This window comes from Peromyscus eremicus, chromosome 10 (genome assembly GCF_949786415.1).
Source record: "Peromyscus eremicus chromosome 10, PerEre_H2_v1, whole genome shotgun sequence".
Lineage (NCBI taxonomy): Eukaryota > Metazoa > Chordata > Mammalia > Rodentia > Cricetidae > Peromyscus > Peromyscus eremicus.
The window spans coordinates 90876813-90896627 of NC_081426.1; the positions used below are offsets into that span (position 1 = coordinate 90876813).

General features: G+C 40.7%; 1 protein-coding gene across 2 annotated transcripts in view; it reads left to right on the top strand.

The window, feature by feature from the left end:
* Positions 1–19815, top strand: part of Arhgap24 (Rho GTPase activating protein 24) — a 338234-nt gene that overhangs the window by 155237 nt on the left and 163182 nt on the right. The window contains exon 1 of one of the 2 annotated variants that reach the window (XM_059274818.1): positions 10551–10804. The exons of the other annotated variant lie outside the window; for it this stretch is intronic. The gene's annotated coding sequence lies outside the window, so the exon portion shown is untranslated. Of the gene's footprint in view, positions 1–10550; positions 10805–19815 lie in introns of those variants that run through there. 2 annotated transcript variants of the gene reach the window in all.

Sequence of the window (19815 nt, forward strand, 5' to 3'; positions counted from 1 at the left end):
CTGGTAAGGGTCAATAGTGTCACCATTTTTCATATTATATAATGATATACTTTTATATAGTACTTCTCTGATGAAAGGGAATAAAAATAATATGGGGGGGGATTCAGCTTCCTGGCAGCTGGCTACCACGAAGGGCTGCCCTATGATGGGTAATTCATCTTTACTGCTCTGAAGCTGGTTTATCTACAAATTTGTCAAAGAACTAATCAAAGGTTGCCAATTTGTTGAGGCCTCCTTTGTTCTTCTCCAACACACTATCTTGTAAATGTGGAGTCAGTCTCTCGTTATGAAAAATGAAAATGTGAGAGGAAACTTTACCCTGCTGCAGAAAATCTTTTCTCCTGCATAAGCTCTGCAAGGCATCCTCCATGTGCTTGGGGAGCTTACATAAATTTAATGCTTAAGAATTATTAAACTCAATAAGGTTTGGCACTTTATGTCTGATGCTTTGTCCCCTAAGAATTTCTAATAGGCATAGTTTACACTAAAAAGATGAAATGCCTCCCTACTCACTAATGTTTGTGTGCTTGGGAATCTTAAAAATCATTCTTATTGTTACCACAGAGCTGTTTGTTAATGACTGGCTGCTCTAATTTCTTTGTGATATAACAAATATGTTCTCCGTCTTCAAGTAAAAATGAACCTTAAGCAAATTTAAAACATATGGGAGATAATTATTCCAGAGAATAGTTGAATTTCGCATCCTAGAGAACCTGCTGAGTAATCTGGTTAAATCCCTGCCTTTTATGCAAGTAAAACTAAGCCCTGGTGAAGCATAGTGTTCTACCCAAGGTCGCGCTGCTCGCCAGCCATTGACTTCGCTAAGGCAGGAAACCTAATTAAGTTCGGCTAATATCCCTTCTGTAGGTGGGAGTGCTTACTGCCCATGCTTGCCCACCCACCCCTTGTCCAGCTTGGCAAGGGAAGCATGCTTTCATCTTAAGAAAGGATTCAGGAGTAAAGCAGAAGACAGTGCTGGCATTTTAATCAGTTTGGTGTTCCTTAATTTTGGCTCACTGATGGTTAACACATTGGCAAAAGTAAACATGCGCCTATTTTGAATAAACGAAGTATTTTGAGGGATCTCCCTCCCATCTACTATCACCATCTTCATATGTTATAGCCAAGGTGTTTATTCAAATATATTGTTTTATAAGGGAGAGCAGATAATATATATATGTGTATTGGGGTTCCTCAGAGTAACCAATATGAGATGTGTAGACACAAAGATATATTTAAAGACACTTATTTTCAAGAATGGTTCACCCAAGTTTGGAAGAAAGAATCCCCATGACTTGCTGTCTACACACTGGAACCTCAGGTAAAGCAGTGCAAGCCAGCCTAGACTATAAGCCCAAGAAGCAGGAAGCTAGTACCTGATCTGGCCTGAGTCTAGCATCTGAGGTCTAGAAGCAGGTGTGTAGGGGCACGAGAAGATGGATGTCCTAGTTCAAGCAGAGAGCAGACTTATCATTCTATCTGTGGGTGGCATCTTGTCCTCGGTGCCCACTGCAGTAGAGAGGGATATCTTATCATCAGCTGACACAAACTAATACTTCCCAGAAGTATTATCATAGACACTCCCAGAAATAACCTGTTAGTAGCCATCTAAGCCTTGCTTGGCCCAGTCACATTGACTGATACAACTACTAATCCCATCCTGTTATCTGGGACTCTAATATAACGAAGACATCATCATTTTTAAATGAGAAAAAAAAAGCTATGACACTAAAGTAATGCATCTCACATATGTTGGCTGCTGTGGCCTTTGCTAATGAGGTATGAGCTATGAGCAACTATTGTAAGAATTCTCAAATGTTGACTTTGGCTTGCCTTACTTTTTAAAGCTGGTTACGCTAAATCCTATGACCTCATCACAATGATGATGATGATGATGATGGTGGTGGAGATGGTGATGATGATGATAAGGAGGAGGAGGATACAGTGCTAGGAACTGAAGCTAGGCCTCGTGTTTGGTAGGTAAGCACTCTACCACTGAGTCACATCCCCAGTCCATGACCTCATTCTTGAAATTGTCACCTGAAGGTCATCAACTTTCATGTCCATCTCCTAAGTAGAGATTTGTCCATCACACGCCTGCCTTTTACTTGGATCCTACGGTAATTAACAATGGTGCCTCTTTTCACTTTCCAATGAGTGACTGTTTAGATGGTGTATCATATCACACCCACAGTGGGCTTAAAATACGCTGGAGAAGGAATACATCTCTTCAACTTCAAGGCAAATCTCAGTGTTTTCTCCTAAGTGACCATATCTGCCTCCTTCTATTTTCAGGGTCTTGGATTTTACCTTTGCCTTCCTCAGTTTGTTGAAAACTGAATTATCCTTCAAACTCCATGTGACTCAAAACAACATCTGACTTGATTGAACTAGGCTATCTGCCAAGTTCACTCTAACTCTGTTTCCCACACACTGTCCTACTACAGTGTGTGAACAAGGCCTCCAGGCTTAAAAAGTAATTAGATTACCAAGATGAATTTGATGAAGGATTTATGCTTCGCGGGGCAGCTAAATACAGAGTTGCATAGAAACAAAGCAATTACAGTTGTTTGTGTGTTGAACCTCCATCTGAACAAGGTATACTGTAGAAACCTGGTCAGTTCTGTTTGGGGAACCTCTTAGGGCTTTACCAATTTGCACTCCAAATAATAAGTACCAGTCTTGTCACTCGGTGCTCAAATTTGAAAAATGTTCAAAATTGATGTCAAAGAGACAGGCAATTTAATGTAAAAAACGGGATTTTTTTAATTATTTCTTTTTTTGAAATTATAATTACATCCTTCCCTTGCCTCCATCCAAGCCCTCCCATGGACCCCTTTGTTCTTTTTCAAATTCACGGCCTCTTTTTTTCTTTGTTGTTGCATGCACATATGTAGATGTATATGATGCATGTGTATAACTATCTGTGTATGATGAATATATATATGTATGTGTTGCATATGTATTTATAATCAGATGACTGTAAGTCCAGAGTCTGTTTTCCTCTTTCAAGCTGTTTGCCTGTCTCCTTGTCTGTGCACAAAGACAACGTATGAAAAATGTCTCCTATGTGATAGGGATTTGTTAAATACTAGCTTCATCTCGTATTAGGCTCATTATTCTGTAATAAACCACAGGGATTTCAGAGTGTGTTTGTTTTCCTAGCACCCTTCCACCTGAGGAAAATTCAAAATATATTTAGAGACTTTTATCTATTACTCTGTCCCTCCTATCTAACTTTAGATTATCATAGTTTCTTTTCTTTTCTTTTTTTTTTCTTTTCTTGAAACAGAGTTTCTCTGTGTAGCTTTGGTGCCTGTCCTGGATCTCACTCTGTAGACCAGGCTGGCCTCAAACTCATGGAGATCCGCCTGGCTCTGCCTCCTGAGTGCTGGGATTAAAGGCATGTGCCATTACCGCTCAGCTATCATAGTTTCTTAATTAACATAGAGATAATGCCCTCAGTTATCCCTTAAGCTTTCCTCTACCTGAATTATTTGCCACTCAGAATTTTAAAAATAAGATATCCTCTGATGAAAATCCTTCAATGGCTTAAAAAATAATTAGATTGCCAATCATTGCTTCTCGGGTGAAACAATAGGGACTGGGGGAGGGAGCTGAGGTGCTAGAGTGTTTTGTCTAGCATGCATGATGCTCAGGATTTAAGCCCAGCATAGCACAAACTGGGTGTGGTGGGGCACATCTGTAATCCCAGCACTTGGCTGGTAGAGTCACAAGTTCTTCTGATGTGTGTTTTGAGGCTAGCCTGGACTATATGAGACTCTGTCAAATAAATAAATAGCAAAATAAATTAACAGTAAAAAAAAAAAAAAAAAAAAACTTTGCCCATTTTCTCTTTTGCATGCTTTGTGAGCATTGCTTACTCCATATTTTAGTTTTGTGGAACTTCTTGAAGTGACCCAAATGTGTACCATGCCCTGCGTGGAATTTTAATCCACTCCTACATTCAGAATGCATTTTCATTTCATCCCTTACAGAAGCCCTCTTTGGTTACTTCCAATCTTGTTTCATGCCACATTGATGCTCCCCTTTAACACCATGACTCTCTTCATTAGAGTCTACAAACTGGTCCCATCTATAAAAGGTAAGTGTTTCAGCAGGATCTGTGTGTAACACACACACACTCACACACATGTATGTACACACACACACACACACACACACACACACACACACACGTGTAGACACACACACACCTTACACAGGCTCATTAAATTCAGGATCAGTGCATTCCAGGAAGCAAGGAGGAACTTGTACAGGAGTCTGAGGACAGAAAAATATAACCAGTCATGAAATAAGAAAGAAAAATTGTTCACTTCAAAATTACTCCTTTGTCCAAGGAGATAATCAATAAATACATTTTGATTCACTGAGTAAATGAATGCCATTTATAAACATATTAATATATAGTAAATACCACGGTAAAAGGACACTCGTTGTATTAATACTGTAAACAAAGTTATTTTCCTGAGTGGCATCAGGTGTGAGGGAAGCCATTTCCTCTCCCTGAGGCCGCTGGGAGGAGGCTCAGTGCATGGGTTCCTTAACAAAGATTCACCCTCACTCTGCCTGGCCATGCCACAGCCACCTTCCAGGTGCTCTGAGCAGTGATGTCATCCCACAATGAACCTGAGACCCAGGGCCCAGAGGAGCTGACTCACTAGAACAGGTAATTAGGAAGATGTGGGCCAGGAGACTGGAGAGGAAAACTGATTTACAGCTCACCAGAAAGCTTGGAATTCGTGTGGATCCAGGTTGAGACAGGAGATTAAATGACCTGTGAGCTCCCTGTGCCAACATCTCCTCCCTTTTCACGTAGAACAAATATGTCTCAAGTGCAAGGATTTTGCTTTTGCTCCTAAAGCGTTGCCAGGTAACAGAAGCATGTTGAAACCACCGGGACAGGATAGGACTGGTTCCAGCCTGTCTTCTGCTTCAGTATCAGAAACTGCTGTAGAGTGCAGGCAGTTGGTTGGGGGGTAGGGGTGTCCTGGAGCTTGAAGACCTAGAAAATACAAGTATCTAGTTAGGTGAACACTGTGTATCCATAGAGGATATGCTGGCAAGTCAAGGATTTTATCTGGCTTGGCCCAAGTTCAAGAGTTTAGAGATGGCTTGTACAGATACAACTTTCTAGAGCCCTCTAGGACTCCTTCTTTACTTCCCATAATTTCTCATGGCTGAGCCACAGGAGGATGTGCAGTGAGTCATTGTAGAAGTGGATTACTCCATGCTTTCTGCTTGTGCACTTGGACATCTGCTAGCTGAAGAGTAGGATCCCAGGGGAAAAAACAGTAATGAATTAAAGAAACACTTCCCAAATATCTATTTTATATTCCACTGTTCTCAGTATTGGCAGTGTGATTTGTAAAATAGATCTGCTCTTATTTATCTATTTTGATACAGCTCTGAATTCATTCCAGAGAAGCAATAGTACTCAGATGAATGAGTATGTTCAAAAAGCACAAAAGATCATTTTAGATAGCGGTAATGCTGAGAAAAAAATTCTAAGCTATAGAAACAGGATAAGGAGTTTCCACATAGGAGGATGACACTAGATAAAGAGGCCCTTTTTCACTGAGGAGGTGGTATACAAGGTGAATTGTAGCTAGAGTTTTCCTGCCTGGCCCACAGTCAGGACAAATCTCTCTCACCTGCCAGTCCCACAGCCCCTCAGACCCGACCAAGTAAACACAGAGACTTATATTGCTTACAAACTGTATGGCCGTGGCAGGCTTCTTGCTAACTGTTCTTATACCTTAAATTAATCCATTTCTATAAGTCTATACCTTGCCACGTGGCTCGTGGCTTACCGGCATCTTCACATGCTGCTTGTCATGGCTGTGGCTGGCAGTGTCTCCCTCAGCCTTCTGCTTCCCAGAATTCTCCTGCCTATACTTCCTGCCTGGCCACTGGCCAATCAGTGTTTTATTTATACAGAATGATATCCACAGCAGTGAATCCTGAGCACTGCTAAGGTCTGTGAAAATATGAGGAAGGAATATTCTAGACACATGGAGCAGAAAGCTGGGAAACTCAGAAGGAAAGATGAAAGGCAATCAAGTGCTAAATCATGCAGGAGGCCATGATGTATGCGTGGTGCACTTGGAAGCCCTGAAGGAACGAAGCAGAGACATTGTAGGAAATCACTGGGCAACATGAGATGATAGAGTGACAGGAACATCGGAAGGAATGAGGCAGGGCAAAGGGGGAATGTCAGGAAGCAGGGAAGGGAAAGCTTAGAAACCACAGGTGGTTATGGAGGGGCAACGAGTATTCTGAAATGGTAGGATGGACTGTGAGAGAGAGGATGGAGGGAGGTTAAATGTGAATTGACTAAGCAGTGGTTCTCAACCTTCCCAATGCTGTGAACCTTTAATACAGTTCCTCGGGTTGTGGTGACCCCCAACCATAAAATTATTTTCATTGCTACTTCATAACTGTAACTTTGTTATTATTATGATTGTAATGTAAATATCTGATACGCAGGATATCTGATGTGTGACCCCTGTGAAAGAGTCGTTTGATCCCCAAAGGGGTCTCAACGCACGTGTTGAAAACCACTGGACTAGAGGAAGTAGAGGCTTGAGATGTTCTATGTTCTATGCAGCAGTCTGAAGTGTGAAAATCCCCCAGCCATGAGACACCTCCCATGCATGAGGTCTCTCCAGAGCATGAGATATCCCCAAGCCTAGAGCAGTGTGACTGGGCAGCTGTTCCTGTGTGGCCACCTTCTTCGCCATCAGCTGAGAGCTCTGAGTGAAAAGCACATGCTTCCTTCTAGTGCTCCTGGAAGCCCCAAAGCTGAGAGCAGATGAAGAGGTGGTGAGTCCTGACTGCTGGCCTCTGTGAATACCAGCATTCCCCGGGGCTCCCCTCTGCTGTAAGCACCCGTGAGAGTCAGCACTGAACTTTAAAGTGCAGTTAGACTTTTCCCCTCCAAGTCACCCTTGGATTCTGAACCCAGCACACTGCAAAGTGGGATGTCTGGAATAGATCCCAGAGACCTAAATATAGAGGCACAAAAATGTTTTCTAAGGCGGTTGTGAAGCCTTGTGCTATTTAAGATTGTATAGAATTTATATATTGACAGTACATGTTCCCTTCTGGTGCCATGAATAAAAAAAGTAGGTTTGAAGGCCAATTTCCTGCTGTTTGGCCTGGTCACCAAAATTGCTCCTTGACCATCTTACTTAATCTGTTTTGAGAGCTGTTGGCTCTTGGATGCAGTGTGATCTATTATCTGTGGCTCAGCCTACTGCAGCTCTAAATGGCTTGCTGAGCATGCCTCTCTCTCTCCCACCTTCCTCCTTTCCCTGGGGGAAACACCTGAGTCCCTGGGCCTCATTCCACCCACGTCTAAAGGTAACCTAATAGCCCTCTTCCCCTGCAAAGGTTGACTCTTCTTTTCTTTGGACTGCTTCTGTCAGACATAAGGTAATAGGCAACAGGAAAAACAAAGCTCAGGACATGCAGAAAAACTAAGGACTATCCCCAGTAAGCACAGCTGGTATATATCCGTGTACTGGATGCCCCATACTTGACCTGTAAATCCTGTGGTAATGTCTGGACTTTACCTTTGCATAGAGTTTAATTAGGCATAATTGGAAATTATGAAAGGAGAATGGAATTCTGCCATTGTGTCAAAAAAAAAAAAAAAACCGCATGCAGTGTATTTTTCCAAGATTTCTTTCTCAAGACTCATGTTTTGAATCTCAATTTTTTATTTGTCAAGGCTGGAGAATTGCTAGCACAACTATTAATTCCTCACTTTGGAAACTACGTTCCACGAAATTGAATTGTCACTGAAGCATTACTCTTTCATAATTACTCGGTCGATCTCACTTCCCATCAAAACCTTCGTCGTTTTCCACCCCAATCTAATGCAGCAACAGATGAGTTAAAAGAAAATGCAAGTTATAAAAACCAAAGAGTGAGTTTCAGAGTTTAGGAGCAAGCAGTTGTGGCCACACATGGTGGTTTAGACCTATAACCCCCATGCTTGGGAAGCAGAGGCAGGAGGATTGCTGTGAGTCTAAGGCTAGCATCATCTAGTAAAAGTCCCAGTCCCCCCCTCCCCCCCAAAAAAGTAAGAGTTTAAAAATGGTTCCTGGGCGAGCTGAGCACTTGTTGTCTGTCTTGCTGTTGGTTTATTGAGATAGTTTCTTTCTCCTCACACTCACAATCTTCTGCCTCAACTCCCCCAGTGCTGGGAACATAGACAAGCATCGCCACAGCCAGTTCCAGTCATGTCTGAACTTCATGTGTCAAATAGCTGTTGCTGTGGTATTTCAGAACAGTCAGATGGAAAAAATAACAGTGACCAGGCTGATTTCAACGTGGGCCCCTTTAGTATTCTGGCTTATCTCATCTAGGCGCGGTTTGTCGGGATTGGTGTAACTCAGTGTTAGTGCGGGTGGGGGTGTGCGGGGAGAAACAGTTGAAGGGTAGAAATGAAATTAAGAATTGGTATAGAAAATTGATCTCACTTCCCATCAAAACCCTTTGATTTTGACTGAAAATTATTTATTTTTGACTAAAAATTATTTATTTTTTGTTTGTCAGTTACTCTATTCTACATGGGAAGGGGGTAGTGGCTTCATGAATTTCCAATAAATAATTTTCAAATTAATAAATTAGTTAACACATTACAGATAATAGTTTAAAATTATTGTAAGAATATTATGCTTTCAGTTTGAAAATAATTTCTTTATATATGACTAGAAAATGGTACATGAAAGACTCCTAGTAAAATTATTATATTACTTATTCATGTTATTTAAATAAAATTAATGAATCTGGGCAAGATATACCTTGTAATTCTAGCACTCAGGAGTTGAGGTAAGAGGATTGCCATGACTTTGGTCTACAGAGCAAAATCCTGTGTAAAACAAACAAATAAATAATATATGTATGTATACATATATACATGTAATATATAAAAATATATACACACACATATATATAATTTAATTTATAACTCTATAGAATGGGTCTAGAATGTGGCTTAGTGATAGCGTATTTGCTTAGCATGGGTGATATCCCTGGAATTGATCCCCAGCATCACACAAAATCACAGTCATTATTACCATAAATCAATGTGAGGCTGGGGCAATGGGTTTAATTGGTAAAGTGCCTGTTATCACACAAGCGTGGAGATTCAAGTCTGGATCCCCAGAACCCTTATAAAACCCTGGCGCTTGAATACACATCTGTACTCCAGAGCTTCAGGGAACAAAAAGAGGTAAATCCCTGTAGCTCATTGGCCAGGCAGAGTAGCCAATCAGTGAGCTTCTGGTTCAGTAAGATACAGGAACTTAAAACAATAAACAAGCAAAACAACAACAAAAACAAAAACTGGGTAATCAATAGAGAAAGACACCCGATTTCCCTCTGGCCTCCAAATTCATATTTACACAAGTTACATACACCCTCATGTATGTGAACACAATCATGTATGTGTATTGCACACACACACACACACACACACAAATAAATAAATGCGTATGTATGTGAAAATGTCTTTACACACTGCAGGCAGGAAGAGCCATCCTGCTGGGGTGGGATGATGGCTCCACTGGTAAACTCCTTGCCTTGTAAACGAGAGCCACACTTTAAAGAGCCTGGCACTGTGGCTGGAGCCTGTAACCCCAGCACTGAAGAGGCAGAGATGAATGGATCCTGGGGTTCACTGACCAGCCACCCCAAGCTTGTCTGAGAGCTCTAAGCCAGTAGCCTCCAAGGTTACCCTCCAGCCCCCATACATACTCATACACATGTGTACCTGTGCACACACAGATACACACACACAGAATCCACACAGAGTCAAGATGTTTCCAGTTCAGGAACTATAAGAACTCTCTGTGTCTCTGTGTCTCTGTCTCTCTCTGATGCTGAGCAGAAACATCACAGATGAGACCTAACCCCTCTCATGTGAGGGTCCCTTCCTAGAATAGTCTCTGTGGGGACTAATGTGTCGTAACGACCCTCAAAAAAGGGCAACTCCAGAATCATAAAACTATGTCAGAAAAATATAATTTCCTAGGTATGCAAGGAGAGCTGAAATTCAGGGGGAACTTAAGACGTTAAGGATTTTGAAGCTCAGGAAGATGTTGTCTCTGAGACAGGTGGTTCCCCGTCCTAATTGTCTTCCTGCTCGCTGCCAATGCCTCATACTGTTTATAAGGATGCAGAGGTTATTTCCTCACCATGCACAGTGCAGAGGAAACGGTGAACTGGTAGTCGTGAAACCTTATCTATTAACGGAGCCGCTAACAATGGAGCTGCCTGACTGATGGCATTTAGATCAAACTTCCTACTTTCTCTGGACTTCACTTTTCTGATTAACAGAACGAGAAAGCACTGGGTTTCTGGGTCCTGGTGAGCTCTCTACAGTTCTTTCATCTTCTTTGTGTTCTGCTGTTTTTCCAAATGCTCAAATACTACATTATTTAAGGTATATTTCCTTGCAGACGTTCCCCCACCCCTCCCATCCCTTTTCTCTGTCTCTTTCTTCAATATATGGGATAGGAGGATACTGACTAAGTCTGAGGGAAGGAGGAGGAAGAAAATTAGCTACAGGAAGAGTTTATAGTCCCGTCTACAAGAAAACTTAAATATAGCTACCACTGCTTTGAAAGGAATAGTTTATGTCCAAACAATATTTTCCAGACGAGCTCTGTACTTTCTTGCCAACAGAATTAACTTTAAACTGGAGACAGTACACAGTTAAACGAGTCGGCTCTGGGACCAGCTGTGTTAGACAAGACCAGTTACTTATAAGGTACTGTTTTTCCTCATTGAAATCTTCAGGGTCCGTTTGTGTGGGGTACAAGAGTTCCGTGGGCATTTGATCTTCGTTTTTCCTTTTATTTTACCTCCTTGCTGTGAGAAAATGCAATCTTTAGAATAGTTTGGTTTTTAGCTGTACTGTTTGTGGCTGTTGACCGTCGAAGCTGTCGGGATTGTTTTGTTTTACTTTCAGGAACCAAATGATCTTTGTCAGTTTATCCCAAAGCTTTCTTCAGCCTTGTCCAATCTTGTCATGGATGATATTTGACTTGTATTGTATGTGTTAGATAGGAGGTGTATGTTGACTTCCTTTGCTGATGGGGAGGGGCTAATTCATCTTCAACTTGAACTGTAGAATCAATACAGAGCCCACCCAGAAGAGGAGCAAGAGAAGGCAGGTCTGGGTATTGCTCTTACTTCATTCAGGCTCAGAGCTTAAAAGATTTAATATGAAAAGCACTCTTTAAATTAGGCTTTTACCACTAGTTTGTATCTCTACTTAATTGGTCATTTTAACTCTTCCTTCTCTTTGTTAAAAAATCCCAGGAAATCTGTTAATTCATTTAAAGTGACTTAGCTCAGTTGGTAGAGCTTGCCTACCACGCACGATCCCTGCACACACAGGGAAAGTTGGGTGTTGGGGTGAAAGGGTGTGTTCCTGGCACTCAGGCAGTGGAAGCAGAAGAATCAAGAGTTCAGGGTCAGACTTGGCAACATAGTAAGTCTGAAGCCAGTCTGGGATATGTGAAACTCTTAACAAAAAATACGATAAAGTTTATACTGGTGTAGCCTCACCCATCTTAATGGAGCAACTTCCCTACCAAGCACAGCACATGCCACCAAGTTCCTCCTCACTGACTCATGGAAGGACTTCAGAGCAAAGAAGGGAATAATGTGACCTGGACAGGAGGCTGACAGAAAGGATCCCAGGAGCCTCTGTCCCTTGAAGTGCCACTGTTAAACCCCAGGGCTGGCCAGCCAGCTTGAAATATCTGCTGCCTGTCTAGAAACAGGAAATGGAGACGTGGGCTCCTGAGAAGTGAAGTTTTCAAGTTTGCCTGTGAAAATGCCATATGTTTTTTAAAGAACCATCCATTGGTAGATATTTACCTCTCTGAAATCTTCTGTATATTTCTATGTCTCTCTAGAGGGAACTATAAGAAATTTTGTGTTTTCCAGATCATGCAGCATTAGCATGTAGACACATGATCACATTTTTCAATAATTCAGTGATGGCTCTAGAGTCTGTCCTACTGTGTGAAAGGCTGTTGCTTCTATTGAATGTTCACATGATCACAACACTTTTTCAATTCCTGTATTATTTTTGAGTTTTCTTTATTTCTGTGTGCATTGTCCACTAAAAATAATGAATTCTTCTCTTTCCATGCAAACAGTTCATATATCTCTAGCACCTCCCTTCAACCTCAAATGCTCTTTCATAATTATTAATTATTTATTAATGCAAGCATAAAGAACAAAACAGAACAAACAAGCTCATGAAAGCGTGGAGGGGCTAAGAGGCAGTGCATTTCTCTTCTGAGAAAAGGGCACAGACACAGTGACATCTATTTTGAGTGTTCGGGAGATGTTTGGCTCAAGCCCAAGTTCTTAGTTGTGGTTTGTAGTAGAGGTTGCCATGGAGGCTGTTCTGGAATACATAACACATCCCTGCATCTGATAAAAAAAAATGTGCTGTTTAGTTTCCTTTTTACAAAGTTCCTGGAGGTACGTGTCAAGAAATCAGTGAGTAACTAATCCCGAGGGACAGACATATTATTAATCAAGCTCAGGTGTTTTATTTAAATTCATTCATATGCATGATGTGCACATGCATGCATAGCTGAGCAGAGCACAGTAATACTTTGTGGGGAAGCCTAAAGACAAAGAAGTACTCCTAGTGTGAACTATTCTTCTATATAGAGACCATACTTTAGGGAGAAAGAAATGGGTAATACAAGGCTAATTGTGTGGATGATGATTTGGGTTTCTTAAGTGAATTCAACTTACTTTCAAGTTCTATTAAACTGAAAAACTGGCATAAAGTAATTTTACAAGCCATATGTGTTGAATATATGGCAATATGTGTTCTCATATCTTCCAACATTTTCATGTAGTATTCCAGAACAAAACTGAGTTACTGGTTTCTCAATGGTCTTGAGAATCATAGTAGTCATTTTCATTTCTCTCATACATACACACACACACACACACACACACACACACACACACACACACACATACACACACCAAATAAACAAACAAGAAAAGCCACTGGCAGACAAAGGAGCTATATGAATTCGTGACAATTATTAATTCAAACATTACACAGCTCCTTTGCCAGTTACTTGATCATACAACTTCCTTCAGAACCATGCTGGTGGCAACATCTTCCATTCCAAGCTGTGCCCTAGGGAAGACCCTTTGGGTGTAAAGTGGCTTTGGATCTGCAGGTGTTTGGAACTGTCCAGAATCTATGCTTCTGCTCCCTACTTGTGTTTGATAAATAGAAAGACATCTCTGGAAATGCTATTCCAGTTGAAACATGGTCTTTAAGCATTGGAAATACGAACCACAGCTGGACTTCCTATCATGGGCTCATTTTCATTGAAATGTAATTTTCACATTCATACTTGCATAGAAAATTTGCCATACCAAAGGACATTCATTTGGCAACAAGAACTTTATTGCCACAAGGCAAAATTTCTGTAAAGTCAAAGCCATTATGAATAAATGTGTGCTTGGGGGGATTTAATTTAGATGGATAGTTTTTAAACTAGAAGGGAAGGAAAGAAGCCACTTTAAATAAACTAAAGCATGTTTGCACTCATGGATAACATCTTATAAGGTCCCTTCAAGCTTAAACTTATTGAGTTCTCTAGAAGCCTCAGAACTCGTCTCCTCCTAAACTAGAATTCAGGGAAGAAGACACATTTCTTAAAGAGCAATTATACTTGATGCTGCAGCTTTCTGAAGGTGTTAGGGAAGAAATCCCTGTTTCATTCTCATAAAAAGCTCATTGAGTTACAACCCTTCAGAAAGGATGCTAAAGTTAACTCAAGTACATCCTTGTATATTGGCCTTGGTATAACATAAATAAGGGCTTTGGGATAATTTCGGATGTGATGTGGTCAAAGATCGTGGTTCATTTTGTGGTTATGTAAGGAACATCTGTTGAATGAATATACCATTCAAATCTTTAAAGCTATCAACAAATAAACTGAAACTCCTGTGCTTTACTGTGTATTTTGTTATGGGGGATTCACCAGTGAGTCACACGAAAATGCCTACATTTCATTATGTTTTGTTTGCTATGAACTCATAAAACTGCTATTATCTAGAAGGAATTTGGAATTTTAAATTTTCTATGAAGAAAAAGCATCATAAAATCTGTAATTAACAATGTAAAAGGCAGAATTGTAGACGGGGACACGTATTGTTGTCTGGCTTTTGGGTTTTTTTCTTGTGTATACTTTGCTCTAGACATTGTGGGAAACTATGTATCATTTTATACATGTTGGAGAACAAGGCAAGACAGAGCTGTGCATTATTCTGTCCTAAGCCTCTCTGTAGATAAGCCAACACATTTCCTATTATTGCTGTCCACAGCATCTCATGTTCTGTTTGGAGTAAAATTGAGATCAGTGCATTCTTTTACACAGGACTTTTGCTGATCTGGTTATTTTGAAGTAGTAGTGGCTTAGAAATGAAAGAGTCCTTCAAAAACAAACAAACAAACAAACAAAACAAAACAAACAAACAAGAAATAGCATTGGGGAACAAAGTTACACTTGGGTCCTACATTTCTGTGCTCACTCTTAACGTCTCAGTCTAGCATAAAGTACTGTCTAAGGGGATGCATTCACCCAGGGCAGGAAGGGATAGCATAAGTTCCTTCAGTCTGAGGAAGAGGTCAGCCGTGTCCCCTCTTCTCTGAAAATTCCCAGGGGAGGGAAAGGTTCTCTCTTCCCTCCAAGGAAGAGGTCAAGATTTGATGCCAGAAGTCTTTCTTCCACAAGGAGTGATAAACATATAAAAGGCTATGGGAACTTAGTAAAATAGCTGTCATTTTGTTAATGAATGTTTGCTAAGGCATTTCCTGGGCCACTGGTGTTTATGGAACTTTTAAACAAAACATTTTTGAAGACAGAACCAAGGCTCGCTTCACAAATCATGGCGCTCTACTGGCACCTTGCTTTTCCTCAGAGCACAATTGATGGTCAGGCCTCTGTTACACTAAAAAAGCAAATACTCAACTCTCTCAGCCACACACTCTCTCCCCGGGGCCAGCAAAAATTTCTGCATTCTGCCTGTGCAGCCTCGCCTGCCTCTGATGCCCTCATGCTTTGAAGTAAGTGTGTGCTTCTACCACAAAACCAGAATTACCCTAGGAAGGCTGCCGGGGATGGTGGATCAGTGATGAGTCTCGGCAAGGTTTGTCTTTGCTGTTACCTTCTGATTTTTGCCATTCCTGCTATTCACTGTTGGACTCCTTGATGGGAGGGATTTTGTCCCTGATTCTCTTTGTTTCCGGGGTTTCTTTTTTCTCTTTCTCTGCCTTCTCTGTAGCAACAGGTGGTCTTTTTCCTATGTTCCTGATTTGAATTCTGTATCTGTTTCATTTTCTTCCTTAGCTTTGCTTCCTCTGAAAATTTCATCTAGTCTCATAGCTTCATTTCCACACCAGTTGAGGTCTAGAGGTCAGCCCCATTTCATGGCCTTGGCTGATTTCCTCATCAACTTGGGCTCTGAAGTGATGTCTTAGGCCTCTAGTGCTTTTGACTCTATAGCCTTCCTTACTAAAATCAACCCTCACTTTGTGTTTCTTCTCTCACTCTAGAGAGCAGACACTAACATCACAGATTTGTTTTTTTTTGTTGTTGTTGTTGTTGTTGTTGTTTTTAACACACAGGTTCACCATGTAGCCTTGTCTGAACTATAATACCTCACTGTGTCAGACAAGCTGGCTTCAAACTTCTGCAGACCTACCTGCCTATGCTTCCCAAGTGTTGGGATTAAGGGTGTGAACCACCATGCGCTTGCTTATCACAGCATTAAAAAAAATACGTTCTCGACACATTTCTCTCTTTATTCCCATGGCCACCACCTTGCAGAAAACTTAATTGTCTCTCGTTAGGTTGGTGACTCATCACTGTTCTTCCTCTGACTTTGTCTGAACCACTTCAACATCCACTACCTGTGTGTCAATTTAAAGCAAAGATAGATAAATTTAAAGCAAAGATGATGGATGGATGGATGGATGGATGGATGGATGGATGGATGGATGGATGGGTGGATGGATGGGTGGATGGGTGGGTGGATGGGTAGGTGGACGAGTGGGTGGGTGGGTAGAGGGAGGTGGATGGATGGGTAGATAGGTGGATGGATAGAGGAATGGGTGAGTGGAAGGGTGGGTGAATGGATGGATGGATGGATAGAGGGACAGATAGATAACCAAAAAGTTTCAATAACTTTTCATTATATGGGCAAGAGCAAAGGCTGTTGAGTTGAATTTCAGGATTTGAGGCTTTGTTAGGACATTTACATGAGTCGGCATATGTGAGATCCTAGTCTTTCTGAGCCTCAGCCTCCTCATCTAAAGTAGAAGAATCAGCGGCCAATAAAGCTACTGTGTTTCTACCCCTCTCTGTGCCTGCTCCCATGCTCTGTGCATCTCCCATTCACTTGGGCATCCATGCTTAGTAAGATTCATTTTGAGAAAAAGGATCTCACTCCATTGTTTCCAAGAAAAAACGCAGCAGCTGAGAGATGGCTCCTGGGTTAAGAACACCAGCTACTCTTCCACAGGGCCCACATTCAATTCCCAGAACCCACATAGTGGCTCACAACTATCTGTAACTCCAGTTGCAGAGGATTTGATCCTCTCTTCTGACTTCCATGTACACCATGCACACCTATGGTATTTAGCCATTCATGCAGACAAACATACATGTAAAACAATGAAAAATAAATCTTCAAAGAAGGAGAGATTAGCACTAAAAGTAAAATTATTCTTCTTTTTAGCAATCATAAAATACAAGTAAACACTCTATTCAGTCTTTGTATGTGGCTTTCTTTATCATTCATGATACAATCTAAGAATCACAAAACAAGCAAGTAGAATAGCTGGTTAACCTATCTTAGGCAGTTTGACACTATATTACCCCATTTGCTGACTATTTCCACTATTTTGAATTTAAGAATCAATGGTAAGTGAGATGCCTCAGTAGGTAAAGCAGTTGGTGCCGAACCTGACAACCTACCACATGACAGAAGAACAGAACTGGTTTCCCCAATTTGTCCTCTCACCTCCACATACACTGTGGTGTAGGGGACAGACAGACAGACAGACAGACAGACACACACACACACACACACACACACACACACAAAATGTAAACAAACAAACAATAATTTAAAAAGGACTCCATAGGGTGTCATAATCAGATTTAAGTTGAAAGTAAAATTCAGTGTGAGAGCTTAATGTAATAAGGCTTTATCTATCCTGCCAGCCAGCTCCCAAAAATGCCATGGAGACTTATTATTAATTATAAAAGCTAGGCCTTAGCTTGAGCTTGTCCCATTAGCTCTTATAACTCAAATTAAGCCATTTATATTAATCTACATTTTTCCATTGTGGGTTTTTACCTTTTTTTAGTCTTACATCTCCTGTTTCCTTTCTATCTATGGCTGGTGACTCTGCCCCTTCTTCCCAGAGTTCTCTTTCTCTGCCCAGAGTTCTCTTCTCCTGCCTATCTATTAGCCATTCAGCTCTTTATTAAACCAACTACAGTGATACATCTTTATACAGTGTACAAATACACCACAACAGCTTAAGATCTTCATCATACTTTTGTCCTAGAGTCATGGGGTAATTAAGTTTTTCTGAAATGATCTGTGTCTTTCACTTTAGGTAAGTAGAATGACCACTTGTCTTTGTACCTAGTCTGTGTTTCCTGGAGGCTGTTGTTAATGTCTTTTCTAGTGCTTTCTTCTAGAGATTGCTACAGTTATTTCTTTCAGAGGAATTGGGCTTTTTCAGAGCATCAGAATTCTGCATCCTATTCTGCTTCATTAATCAGTTTGTTGATTACTTATCATAACAAGCTGCATAATCATGGTAGGGAAGTTGGATAGAGGTCTTAAAGGCATAGTAATTAAGCATTCACTTATTTCAGTTGATCAAAACAATCCAAAATAGTACAACTGAGCTCTCAATGGTCACCTACAAGTTTGGAATGGTTTTCCACTCTAAGGACTTTGCATCCATACCAGCAAGTTTGGAATATTAATTTATAGTCCTAAATTTACATATATGCTTCTTACTGATTGAGATTTCTTTCTAAAGTAACAATCATTTAGGTGTTTCATTAAATGTTGCCTGCTTTATAATCCTTCCTAGCTGTCCCAATTTCTGCTGTCCCATTACATGATGATGGACTCATTATCAATAATTAACAGCTATTTGAAATGCAAATTTATGAACCAGCCCATTCCATTGGCTTTGCTCACATCTCATTCTTTTTACAATAACTATTTCTCGGTAAAAAGGATAATTCAGAAAAGAATTTTGGATATTTCTGTAATAACAGCTTGGAGTTTGGGATATTTTTTCTTTATAATACCCTTTGAGTTTCAAAAAGTCAACCTCCTTTCAAAAAGGCTTAAAATCCAAAGTTGAACTTATAACAACAACAGCAAAGAAAATTTTTACTATAACCCCACACTCACATGACTCACTTGGTCTGTGAGACACAGGGAAAAATCAGAGGGGAGATGAAGACATGTCAAATGCTGGAAGACAGTGGGATGCTAAGTAAACCCCATATTCTGCTACTTCCTGCCTGTTGGATTCACTGGAGACAGAACTGGAAACACAAACCAGAGTGATCTAATCTAACACCAGAGGAAATGGAGACTACAAACCTCAAATCATGTTTTAATGCTTCTGTGGTGCAAAATGACTAGAAATGAACATCTTAGCAAACATGTACAGATTGCCCTCCAGGTTACCCCCATGCCCTATGTGCAGCCCTGAGGGGAACAGGAGAAAAGAGAGATAAACTTGTAGGAGTCCAGACATCAGGACCAAAAGGGCCGGACCCAGGTCTGTGGGATGAATTCCAGAGATACCATGTGTTCCAAGGATGAATACCTTGGCACCCTCCCCTTCTGAAGATGTAGAAAGAGCACTCTATGTTCCTGATACCAGACGATGCTCAGTTAGAGGAATTCCTAGATTGAGTTTCAGCCTGTGGTAGAGAAAAGAATAAGAACATTATATTTTATATATTTCATTTTGTAGAATCAACATTCATTCTTCGGCATGTCAATATTTCAACTTAAACACATTACTTTTAGCGATCTGTATTATATAGAAAATTAGAGTGTTGAAATAACAGCTTACAGTTCTCTCTAAAGTGCAAAGTGTGCTTGTTTTTCTTAGGCACTAAAGGGATTTCAAGGCTTAAAAGACCAGATGTAAAATTCTGTGTGATAGGGTCCTAGTGAGATGAAAGGATTAAAGACTGATCCTGTGGGAGAACCTTCATTTTAGACAACTTGGAAGAGATTCAGTGTTTCCTTTCCATTTTATCAAAAGTATAAAACCCCAAGACATCAAGGCCTTACTGGAGTTATCTTAAGGAACACACACAAAAGCTAAAATTTCAGCAAGTTGTTCTGTAGGATTGTTGCCTTATAACATGAGTCTGCCTTGCAACTCAACAGCAGGCTAAGAAAGGGATTTCTAAATAAGTCTGGCCCCATAAAACTAGTCAGTAGACAGGTGGGGTTAGGACTAGGACTGGTTTTGTTGTGGTGGTGGTGGTAGTGGTGGTGGTTTATTTGTTTGCTTTTTGACTCTACTTAAGAGTGAGGTATGGGTTCATCAACAACTGGACATTGGAAACTAGACAAGAACTAAATCTGCCAGAAGCAGAACTTCAACTTATGATAGAATGGAAAGATAACCCTACAGAGCTTGGGGTTAAATCTGAATTAGTA